This window comes from Ursus maritimus, assembly GCF_017311325.1.
Source record: "Ursus maritimus isolate PB19 chromosome X unlocalized genomic scaffold, ASM1731132v1 scaffold_X1, whole genome shotgun sequence".
NCBI lineage: Eukaryota > Metazoa > Chordata > Mammalia > Carnivora > Ursidae > Ursus > Ursus maritimus.
In genome coordinates, this window is record NW_024423319.1 from 34,198,935 (window position 1) to 34,210,542 (window position 11,608).

Below are 11,608 nucleotides of genomic sequence, written 5' to 3' on the forward strand. Positions count from 1 at the left end.
TTTTTCCCCCCACCCCTTTCCTCCTTTTACGTGGCAAGTAAAGCTCACTGGCCTGGGAGTAGCTTCTATCTGCCAACCTTTGGCCAGTGAAGAGGATTCAGAGAAAATAATACAACCATCAATCAGAAAAAGGAAGGGCAACAAATGAAAATAAACTGTGGCTTCAATTGTGCATTCCTGTGCAGGGTGCACTGACTTGCCACAGCAATAACAGTTGACTTCACTTGTCTGTGGCAGTTGATGGCTACGTGACCAGTTTCACCACACCTATAGCACTTTGCTCTGTCGCAGTCTTTCTGAATGTGTTCAGATTCTCCGCAAGAAGAGCACTGCTGCTCATCCACGTGGTCACAGCCACGAGTCAGATGGCCTGGTTTGCCACAGTTGCAGCAGCGTCGCTCTCGATCTCTCTTGGGCTCCCGGCAGTCCTTGGCCATGTGGCCGCTTCTACCGCAGTGATAACAGGCATCGTCCTGAAGATCACAATCCTTGACAAGATGACCAGACTCACCACAACAATAACAGATGTCTGGAAGAGGTGAGGAAACAACCCGGAAACTTCTATCTGAGGTAAAATCACCTCTGCCCCAGCTTCTCATTCCATGACCGTGGCCTCCATTAGCAGGGCACTCCAGTGGCTAGACCTTCCACACTTGAAGCGCTCGTTGGTGCTCAAGGTTGCAGAAAGATCTTTGGCATCTAGGCAGGCCTGCAGTGGCAGAGACTCTGACACGGGCCAGCGGAAGGCAGCTTACGAGGTAGTGGCTGTTTATTTTTAGGGTCCTTTCCTGTGCCACACATGGATCTGCACCCATACTTAAATATTCTTGTAGTATTCATAGTAGCTACCCTAAATATCTTCATGTGTATTCCTGATATCAAAGTACTATAAATTAGTACTTTTACCTCTTCCTGGACAGTTTAATACCATAACATTTTTGGACTCCATTTACCCTCTTTTTATCTTATATATTATCTTTGTTATGAATCTTAACTCTCTATTTTTAAACCACTAAATACATTATTATTAGTAATAATCAATACTAATTTTTGTGTGCTCACATATTTACCCTTTTGCCACTCTTTGTTTTTTCCCCATCTGCAAATTTGTTCTCATTTTCTTTCTGCCTGAATATCATCCTTTAGTAATTCTTCAACACTTGAAATTATGCCAATGTTTTCTGGCTTTCATTTTTTGTTTAAGAAATCACTTGTCATATAGCAATACAGGCCTACCTCAAGAAGCAAGAAAAATCTCAAACAACCTAAACTTACACCTAAAGGAGCAAGTAAAAGAACAACAACTGAAGCTTAAAGCCAGCAGAAGAAAGAAGTTAATAAAGATTAGAGCAGAAATAAATGATATGGAAACTAAAAAAACAGTAGAACAGATTAATGAGAGCAGAAGCTCATTCTTTGAAAAAAAAATAATAAAATTGATAAACCTCTAGCCAGTATAATCAAAAAGAAAAGAGAAAAGACTCAAATAAATAAAATCACAAATGAGAGAAGAGAAATAACAACCCACACCATGGAAATACAAACAATTATAAATGAATATTATGAATAACTATATGCCAACAAATTGGACAATCTGGAAGAAATAAATAAATAAATTCCTAGAAACATATAAACTACCAAAACTGAAAAAGAATAGAAAACTGGAACAGACTGATAACCAGCAAAGAAATTGAATCAGTCATCAAAAAACCCCAATAAACCAAAGTCCAGGGCCAGACGGCTTCACAGGCAAATCTACCAGTTACAGAAGAGTTAACATCTGTTCTTCTCAAACTATTCCCCTCCCACCAAAAAAAATGAAAGGAAGGAAAACTTCCAAATCCATTCTATAAGGTCAGCATATCCCTGATACCAAAACCAGATAAAGCTCCACTGAGAAAGAGAATTACAAGCCAATATTCCTGATGAACATAAATGCAAAATTTCTCAACAAAAAACTAGCAAATCAAATCCAACATTACATTAAAAAATTAATCATCATGATCAAGTGGGACTTATTCCTGGGTTGCAAGGGTGATTCAATATTTGCAAATCAATTAATGTGATACACTGCAATAATAAAATAAAGGATAAGAACCATATGATCATTTCAATAGATGTGGAAAAAACATTCAATGAAGTACAACATCTATTTATTATGAAAATCCTCAACAAAGTAAGTTTAGAGGGACCATACCTCAACATTCTAAAGGCCATATATGAAAAACTCATAACTAATATCATTCTCAAGGGGAAAAACTGAGAGCTTTTCCTCCACAGTCAGGAACAAGACAGGGATGTCCATTCTCATCGCTTCTATTTAACATAGTACTACAAGTCCTAGCCATGATAATCAGAGAACAAAAAGAAATAAAATGCATCCAAATCAGCAATGACGAAGTAAAACTTTCACTATTTGCAGATGACATTGATAGCCTATGTAAAAAACATGAAAGACTCCATCAAAAAACTATTAAAACTGATAAATGAATTCAATAAGGTCGCAGGATACAAAATCAATGTACAGAAATTTGTTGCATTTCTTTACACCAATAATGAAGCAGCAGAAAGAGAAATTAAGGAATCAATCCTATTTACAATTGCACCAAAAAATAAAGATAACTAGGAATAAACCTAACCACAGAGGTGAAAGATCTGTATTCTGAAAACTATGAAACACTGATAAGAGAAATTGAATATGAGACAAAGAAATGGAAAAACATTCCATGCCTATGGATTGGAAGAACAAATACTGTTAACATGTCTATACTACCCAAAGCAATCTACACATTTAATGCAATCCCCATCAAAATACCAACAGCATTCTTCACAAAGCTAGAACAAACAATTCTAAAATCTGTATGGAACCACAAAAGGGCCCGAATAGCCGAAGCAATCTTGAAAAAGCTATGCAAAGCTGGAGGCATCACAATTCTGGATTTCAAGTTATATTACAAAGCTGTAGTGATCAAAACAGTATGGTACTGGCACAAAAATAGACACAGGGATCAGTGGAACAGAATAGAAAGCCCAGAAATGAACCCACAAGTATATGGTCGATTAATCTTCGACAAAGCAGGAAAGAATATCCAGTGGAAAAAAGACAGTCTCTTCAACAAATGATGTTGAGAAATCTGGACAGCAACATGCAAAGGAAAAAACTGGGCCACTTTCTTACATCATACACAAAAATAAATTTAAAATGGATGAAAGACCTAAATGCGAGACCTGAAACCATCAGAATCCTAGAGGAGAACACACAGGCAGTAACCTCTTTGACAATGGCCAGAGCCAATTCTTCCTAGATATGTCTCCTGAGGCAGGGGAAACAAAAGCAAAGTAAACTATCGGGACCGCATCAAAATGAAAAGCTTCTGTGCAGCAAAGGAAACAATCAACAAAACTAAAAGGCAACCTTCAGAATGGGAGAAGATATTTGCAAATCACAAATCTGAGAAAGGGTTAGTATCCAAAGTCTATGAAGAACTTAGACAACTCAACACCCCAAAAACAAATAATCCAGTTAAAAATGGGCAGAAGGCACGAATAGATATTTTTCCAAAGAAGACATCCAGATGGCCAGCAGACACACAGAAAGGTGCTCAACATCACTGATCATCAGGGAAATGCAAATCCAAACCACAGCGAGCTATCACGTCACACTTGTCAGAATGGCCAAAATCAGCAACACAAGAAACAACAGGTGTTGGTGAAGCTATGAAGAAAGGGGAACACTCTTATACTGTTGGTGGGAATACAAACAGATGCAGCCATTCTGGAAAACACTATGGAGGTTCCTCAAAGAGTTAAAAATAGAACCACCCTACAATCCAGCGATTTCCTTAGTAGGTATTTACCCAAAGAATACAAAAATACTACTTCGAAGGGATACATGCACCCTGTAGGTTTATAGGGTTATAATGTTTATAGGAGCATTATCTATAATAGCCACATTATAGAAACAACTCAAGTGTCCATGGACTGATGAATGGATAAAGAAGATGTATAATACATACAATGGAATATTACTCTGCCATAAAAAGAATGAAATCTTTCCATTTGTAATGACATGGATGAAGCTAGAAATATTACGCTAAGCATAATAAGTCGGTTAGAGAATGAGAAATACCTCATGGTTTCACTCATATGTGGAATTTAAGAAATTAAAACAAATTAGGGCACCTGGGTGGCTCAGTTGGCTGGGCAACTGCCTTTGGCTCAGGTCATGATCCTGCAGTCCTGGGATCGAGTCCTGCATAGGGCTCCCTGCTCACTGGGGAGTGTGCTTCTCCCTCTGACCCTCTCCCATCTCATGCTTTCTCTCTCTCTCAAATAAATAAATAAAATCTTTAAAAAAAAAGAAATTAAAACTAATTAGCAAAGAAAAAAAAAAGAGAGAGAGAGAGACAAATGAAGAAACAGACTCTTAACTATTGAGTCCAAACTGATGGTTACCAGAGGGGAGATGGGTGGGGGGATGGGGGAAATAGGTGATGGGGATTAAGAAGGACACCTGTTGTGATGAGCACCAGGTGTTGGTTGTGTGCAAGTGCTGAATCACTATATGGTACACCTGAAACTAATATTACATTGCATGTTCACTAACTGCAATTTAACTAAAAAGTTGAAATCAGGCACCACTCTTCTATTTGCTGCTTTATAGAAGAAAATACAAATTTAAAAATCTGTTTTTAACTTTTTCTTCATTTTTGGTTTTTAGGAGTTTTAGTGTAATGTGTGTAGGAGTGATACGGTTATTATTTATCCTGCCTGAAGTTTGTGGGTCTTCTTGAATCTATAGATTGATGTGTTTATTCAGTTGGGGGAAATTATCTTCCATTATCTCAACCAATATTTTGTTTTCCTCATTCTTTGTCTTCTCTCCTTTGGAGACTCAAATTACATATATATGTGGTGTTTTCACTGCATTCTCAATGGTCACTTAGGATACAAAATTGCCTACATTAAATTGAGGAATGACAGTCAGAACCTAATAGTGAAAATATCACTCTAGTAGTTCATGTGAAGGATGGACAGACTGGAGGCAGAAAGCTTTCTGTGTTTCCTTCACTGGCTTCCCTTTCTCCTCCCATTTTCTAAATTTGGGTATTCCTCAAAGTTGTGTTTTTGTCTTTCTTACCTTCTTTTCTTTCTACACTCCTGTAGTCACCTCTGCATAGTTGTCTATGAGATAAAACTTTCCAGTTCTCATTCCCTCTTCCAAGAACCCATGCTGCGGTTGAAACTGCCCGCTATATATTTACTCACACTGCAAACCAGGGCACTTAAAAACAAATTTTCTTCTGTCTCATTTTAGTTCTGTCCTCTGACTTACAGTTTCTGTTAATGGTATGATCGTACATCAGCCACTGGGCTCATATCTCTCATCTCTTGCTCCTTCCTCCATTGATTCCAACATTTCACAAGGGACAAAACTTCTAGCATTTTTATCCACATTATCTTCCCCATCCTTCTTTCTATTGCCAAAATCCAATATCAACTCTCATCTCCTGGACTATTGTAAATTTTTAAACTGGTCTCTCTGTATGGTCTCTTTCTATTCTATCCACCTAATAAAAAGTTTCCAGGTTATTTTCCTAAAGACTCATCATATATTGGTGTATGTATATATAATAGAATATTACTCAGCCATCAAAAAGAACGAAATCTTGCCATTTGCAACCACATGGGTGGAACTAAAGGGTGTTAGGCTAAGCAAAATAAGTCAGTTAGAGAAAGACAAATATCAGAGGATTTCACTCATATGTGGAATTTAAGGAACAAAACAAATGAGTAAAGGAAAAAAGAAAAAAGAGAGAGGCAAAGAAACAGACTCTTAACTATAGAGAGCAACCTGACGGTTTCCAGATGAACATATGGGAAGGAAGGAAAAAAAAAGAGAGGGAGGCAAACCAAAAGAGACTCTTAACGATAGGAAACAAGCTGAGGGTTGCTGGAGGGGTTGTGGGTGGGGAGATGGGGTAACTGGGTGATAGGCGATAAGGAGGGCACGTGATGGAATGAGCACTGGGTGTTACATGCAACTGATGAATCACTAAATTCTACCTCTGAAACTAACAACACGCTATATGTTAATTAAATTGAATTTAAATAAAATAATTGAAAAGACTGATCATATGTTATTTGCCTGCTCAAAACATTCAATGAGTCCCCTTTGTTTACTGAGTAAAGTACAATTCCTTAGCGAAGCATTCAAAGCCCACACAAAAGTTCCCTACCCAATCTCCATATTTCTCTCTCATCATACCTCAACAGAGACATTCTGCTTCAGTCACATTGAACGAATTGTCATTCCCTATACATGTTCCAAACATTCCTTCCTTAGAATCTTCGTTTGGTGTTTTTTACCTTTCACCACGAAAGCATGTGACAGTGAACAGCATTTCTTCACCAGCAGAGTGACAACTATCTTTAGGGACATGAAAAATACTTCACACTTAAGCCAGATCACATCATGTACTATTTTACTTTCATCCACCAAATTGTTTACCTTTAAAATTAGGTCAAAATTTATAGAGACACTCCTTGGAAACATAAGTCACTTAATAATGACTTGAAATTTGGCAGAGAAAAGTAACAAAGAAGAGGGGTATTTATGCATATACATTTTAACTGAATGGAAATAGAATGAAAAGACCTGAAGTTCATTTAATATCATAGTGTACAATTTTGTGAAGCCTTTACTAAAGAGGTGTTAGACTTATTTCACTAACAGACTTAACTGATTCATTTTTATATGGTAACTTCTGGTATTAGTAAATTTTTACCTCATATTGTAAGTCCGTAGGCTTTCTTCCCAAGTAGAAACTATAAGGGCATGGATGTTAAAAGCATAAAGTGAGGGGGTAATAATAACTTTTTTTTTTCCCTTAAGATTTTATTTATTTTTCGACAGAGATAGAGACAGCCAGTGAGAGAGGGAACACAAGCAGGGGGAGTGGGAGAGGAAGAAGCAGCCTCATAGCGGAGAAGCCTGACGTGGGGCTCGATCCCATAACTCCAGGATCACGCCCTGAGCCGAAGGCAGACGCTTAACTGCTGTGCTACCCAGGCGCCCCTAATAATAACTTTTATACATGGTGCTTCGTGTTTGCCAGGGATTAGTCTAACAGCGTTACTTGTATTACCTCATTTAAACCTCACAAGTACCCTAAGAAGCAAGTAATAATGATCATTTTTATTTTACCAAAGAGCAAACTGAGACATACAGAAATTAAATAATTTGCTCAGAGTCACGCACATAGCTATTATGTAAATGTGAACCCAAGAAATCTGGCTCCAGAATTTATGCTCTTGTCTACTACGCCATATTATGTAAACTTCATTTTTCTAATATATTCGATCTATGGAGAGAATAACATTCTTTGGTAAGGAAGGTAAGGTCTCCCTTCAGAATTTAATAAATATTCAAATTCTACTGCATCTGTCTACTCTGGGATTGTTCTATTTGCCCTTTATGATCTATGGGCCTCCTCCCTCCTTTTGTTCTCGGTAGTAACCAACCGTCACCTGCCAAGCTGACGCGGCCATCTTTACCGCATTCATCTTTACCGCAACATCTCTGCACCTCTTGTCTCTAATCTCGGCAACCTTGTAAAAAGCCCATCTACTACGAACTTCTGAGAAGACTGGACTTCTGGTTTTATTTTTTTTTTTAAGATTTTATTTATTGAAGACAGAGAGAGAGAGGGAGAGAGCACGAGCAGGGAGGAGGGGGCAGAAGCAGTCTCCCCACTGAGCAGGGAGCCCAATGCGTGGCTCCATCCCAGGACTCTGGGATCATGACCTGAGCCAAAGGCAGAGGCTTAATTGACTAACTGACCAACCCAGGTGCCTCCATGGACTTCTGGTTTTATACTTTCATTCGCTTTTAGCATATATTTCTCCTCCATTTTGATTATGTATCCTCTGCCGAGAAAGGCAAAACCTCAGTGCTTCCCAATTTCCCTCCATACTACCCTAGTTAATAGGTGTTATAATAGTTAATAGATATTATATGAAATAAAAGGACTTTTCAGGGAAAATAAGTTTGGGAAATATTGGCTAAAATCTTGAATCTGCCCCTTACTAATTGTATGAACTTGCTAAAATGATTTCATCTATCTGCATCTCATTCTTGTCCTTCAATAAAATGAAACTAAATGTATTATCTGCCTCACTGATTTGTTGCAGGTATTATACGAGGTAATGCATGTAAATCACTTTCTACTATGCTTTACTCATAATTTGTATTCAACACACGTCAGCCGCTATTATTAAATTATGACTATTACTATTACAAGCCGGGACACAGCTACTAAGTTTGAGCTGTGTCCAAGTCTGCAATCTCCTGGTAGAGGGTTGTAGCTCAGATTTACACGCAGTGGATCCCCAATTCTGCTCTGTGGATGGCTGACTCAGAAGCTCTGCAAATATTGTTTAAAAATACAAATGCCCATGTTCTGTTCCTGGAAATAATGATTTAATACATTTTGTAAATTATTTTTTATAAAATTCCATTTTCAATAGAACCAACTTGCAGTGAGATTTGGGAACCACTAATTTAGAAAATAATATTCATCTTCCTTAGCACGGCATTCAAGGCTTTGCATGACCTAGCTCTATCCTGCCTTTACGTTCTCAGCTTCTGCTGCAGTGGTAGGGAATACTTTTGAAATAAAAGCTTTGGAACCCCACATAGTATTTAGAAAAGAAGAGTTGTAACTGACAGGTAAAAATCCTCCAGTCATTACAAAGGTTTCCTGTGCTCTACGACTGAGGTTTCGAACCTGGGCATATGAAGAATCACTCGGGGCACTTGTTAAATATACATATCCCTGGGCTATGCTCTGAGAGTTTCTGGTGGAGCAAATCTGAGATAGGACTTGCGGAAATATACATTTTTAAAAAGACCTCTAGGTGATTCCAATGAGGAGCCAGTCTTGGAAACTATGGTGTATTTTTCTCTTGGTCTATATTTCTTGAGAACAGAGACCAGATATTTTTTTACTCCTTTGTTTTGTCCAAAAAGCAATAGCCCAATGCTGACAACTAGGTCCTCATTTGTTGATCCAAGTAAGAAAGAAGGATTGGTTGGGTGAGAATGGGAGATAAGTTTTTGCTGTGCCACTACAATGCCTCAATTTGTACCAGACATATTCTCCTCTGGAATGAAGAAGGAGAAACAAGGCAACGAACTATTCTATTGTGACTCCCTTGATACCACTTGTAAGGTCACGAGAGATGTAGACTTTATGCTCTTTGATGGAAAGTCCAAATGTAGGCTACTTAGCCTAGCAGTATCCAATTGAAATTGATTTAATTTTTTCTATTCGTTGTCCCTATCTATGAAAGCAAGGTGAATAAACTATTCAAATCCAAAGTTATATAGCATTTTAATTAACTACACAGGCTTTGGAGTCATACTTCTCGTAGTCAAATACTTTCTTTACCTTTTGCCAACTGTATAACCCCAGGAATGTCACTTAAACTTTCCGTGCCTCAGTTTTCTCAACTGTAATATGGGGTAATATTAGTACTTATTTCCTATGATTGTGAGAATTTAATGAGATAATAAATATAACTCAAACGATTCTTGACACATAGGATGTACTATTTCCTTGTTTGTTTATTTCCTTGTAACTAATGAAGAACTTTGTACGTACCTATATCAGAATTTCCGTAGAATTCTAATCCCTTTCCCTAAGGTACATGCTTTTGTGAATTAAACAACCTCTCAAGTGGAAGCTGCATTTTCTAAATAGTGACAACGGGCAAGATTTAACAGTGTGTTCTAGAGGTGGGGTTTCTAATTACAGGTACTTGATCACGTTTTCACCCTTCTGTGAAAAGCAGGAAAAATAAGATAGTATAATTGCCAAATGTCATTTCTTAAGGATTGTCCTTTAGACACAGATTTATTTCATTCCTACATTTTTGTTTTGGACCAAAATACCCACTTTAAGGGAATGACATACCATAGTTTATCGTATTTTTTTAAACTTCCCATACTTAAAAAATTTCTTTTAATGACAAATTTATGTCAGACCATGGTACGAAGGCCTATGATCGCTATGAGATCCACTTAAAGCTAAAACATCAAAGCGAAAGTTCTCCCTTCCTTTGGCTATTTACGAGTGCAAGTACCCATTTCTTCCAGATGTCTTTGAATGGGATTTTGTTTTTCAGCTGACAAATTCCAAGAGTAGCTGCCCCCTTGACATTAAACACAGCAATAGACTTTGTGCAAACCTTGGATAAGAGGCAAGATGCATGATGATGGTGGCAGAGAGATTTTATCAGTTAAGCAATTAAGACATGAGACTATTAGAAGGGACTATTAATTCTGTTATTTAATGCTTTCACATTAGCTTTATCAGAAAAGAGATAACTTCTTATGTTGCACTGAGATATATAAGGCATTTAAAATGCTTCGCAACGATTAAAGCACTAGAGAAATGCAAAACATCATCAGATGACACTCTCTTGAAAATTACTTCCTTTGTTTTTTTATTTGCCTCCCTCATACTTTTAATTACATGGATATGACTTTCCATGTGCTAGAGGAAAGCCTTAGGCTATGTGTTTGGATACTCCTAAAACACTATTGTTAAAACCTCAGTTATGTTTAAAATTGCCTTAAAAGAACAGAATTTTTTTTATTTGCTAGTAAAGCAATATTCTTTGAAATTTCTTTACTTTTCAATTTTTTCAAATAAGTATTACGTATATAAAAATAAAATATAAAGATAGTGAAATCATCCAATGTAGTTGGAAATGAAAATCATATAAACCAAGCTTGTTTTATATCTGATTACCACTGGGTGTCAGCAACGTATGACTTTCAACTGACAATCTCTAAATAAAATTGTAGAATAGTCAAGTTTATTTTGTGTTAGTATTTAATATTTGTTTTCATTTGAGATTTTTATTACTGAACGAATTTTTAACTATACAGTAGTGATCATTTTAACCCCTAGATGATGCTTCATTATCATCATGCTATTACAGAACACATACTAAAGGGCACTTCCTTGTAATTGTTAAACTATAGAAATTAAAGAGCTCAAGATAGTAAAAATGTAACCAACCTGTTAGCTTACGGTTTGTGTGTGTGTGTGCTTGTGTACATGTGTGTTTTGTAGATTCAAATCATTTAAATATTAAATAGATCAGGATTGCTCAGAAAACACATTAAAGAAGCCATTCATTGATTCAACCCTACAGTCGTACACTCAACACACATTTACAGAATGCTTACTGTGTTTTAGGATCTGTTCATGGTACAGGAAATAAAGGGGTGACTAGGACATCATCCCTTCTCTCAAATTGTTCAGTATAGCTGGGAAGACAATTAAAATCACAGTTACAGGGGAAGCATTCTGTGATATGAATTATGGGAAGGGGAGACTGTATAGTACTGGGTTAAGTGATCTGCCTCTGGAGTCTGGCTTTCTGCTTGGACTCCCATCCCTGGTTTTATTGGTTATATGATCCACTACAGGAAACAGGAAACCATAGGAAAATATGAGAACAATGTCTCACCAAATAGAGAATATCAACAAAGAGAATATGTAAAAAACCCAAAACCAAAACAACAAAACAACAA

At 37.1% G+C, this 11,608-nt stretch overlaps 1 pseudogene; it reads right to left on the reverse strand.

Moving 5' to 3' along the window:
• Nucleotides 1-6: 6 nt before the first annotated feature.
• On the reverse strand, nucleotides 7-7,566 carry LOC121102052 (annotated as a pseudogene).
• Between the last annotated feature and the right edge of the window lie 4,042 nt (nucleotides 7,567-11,608).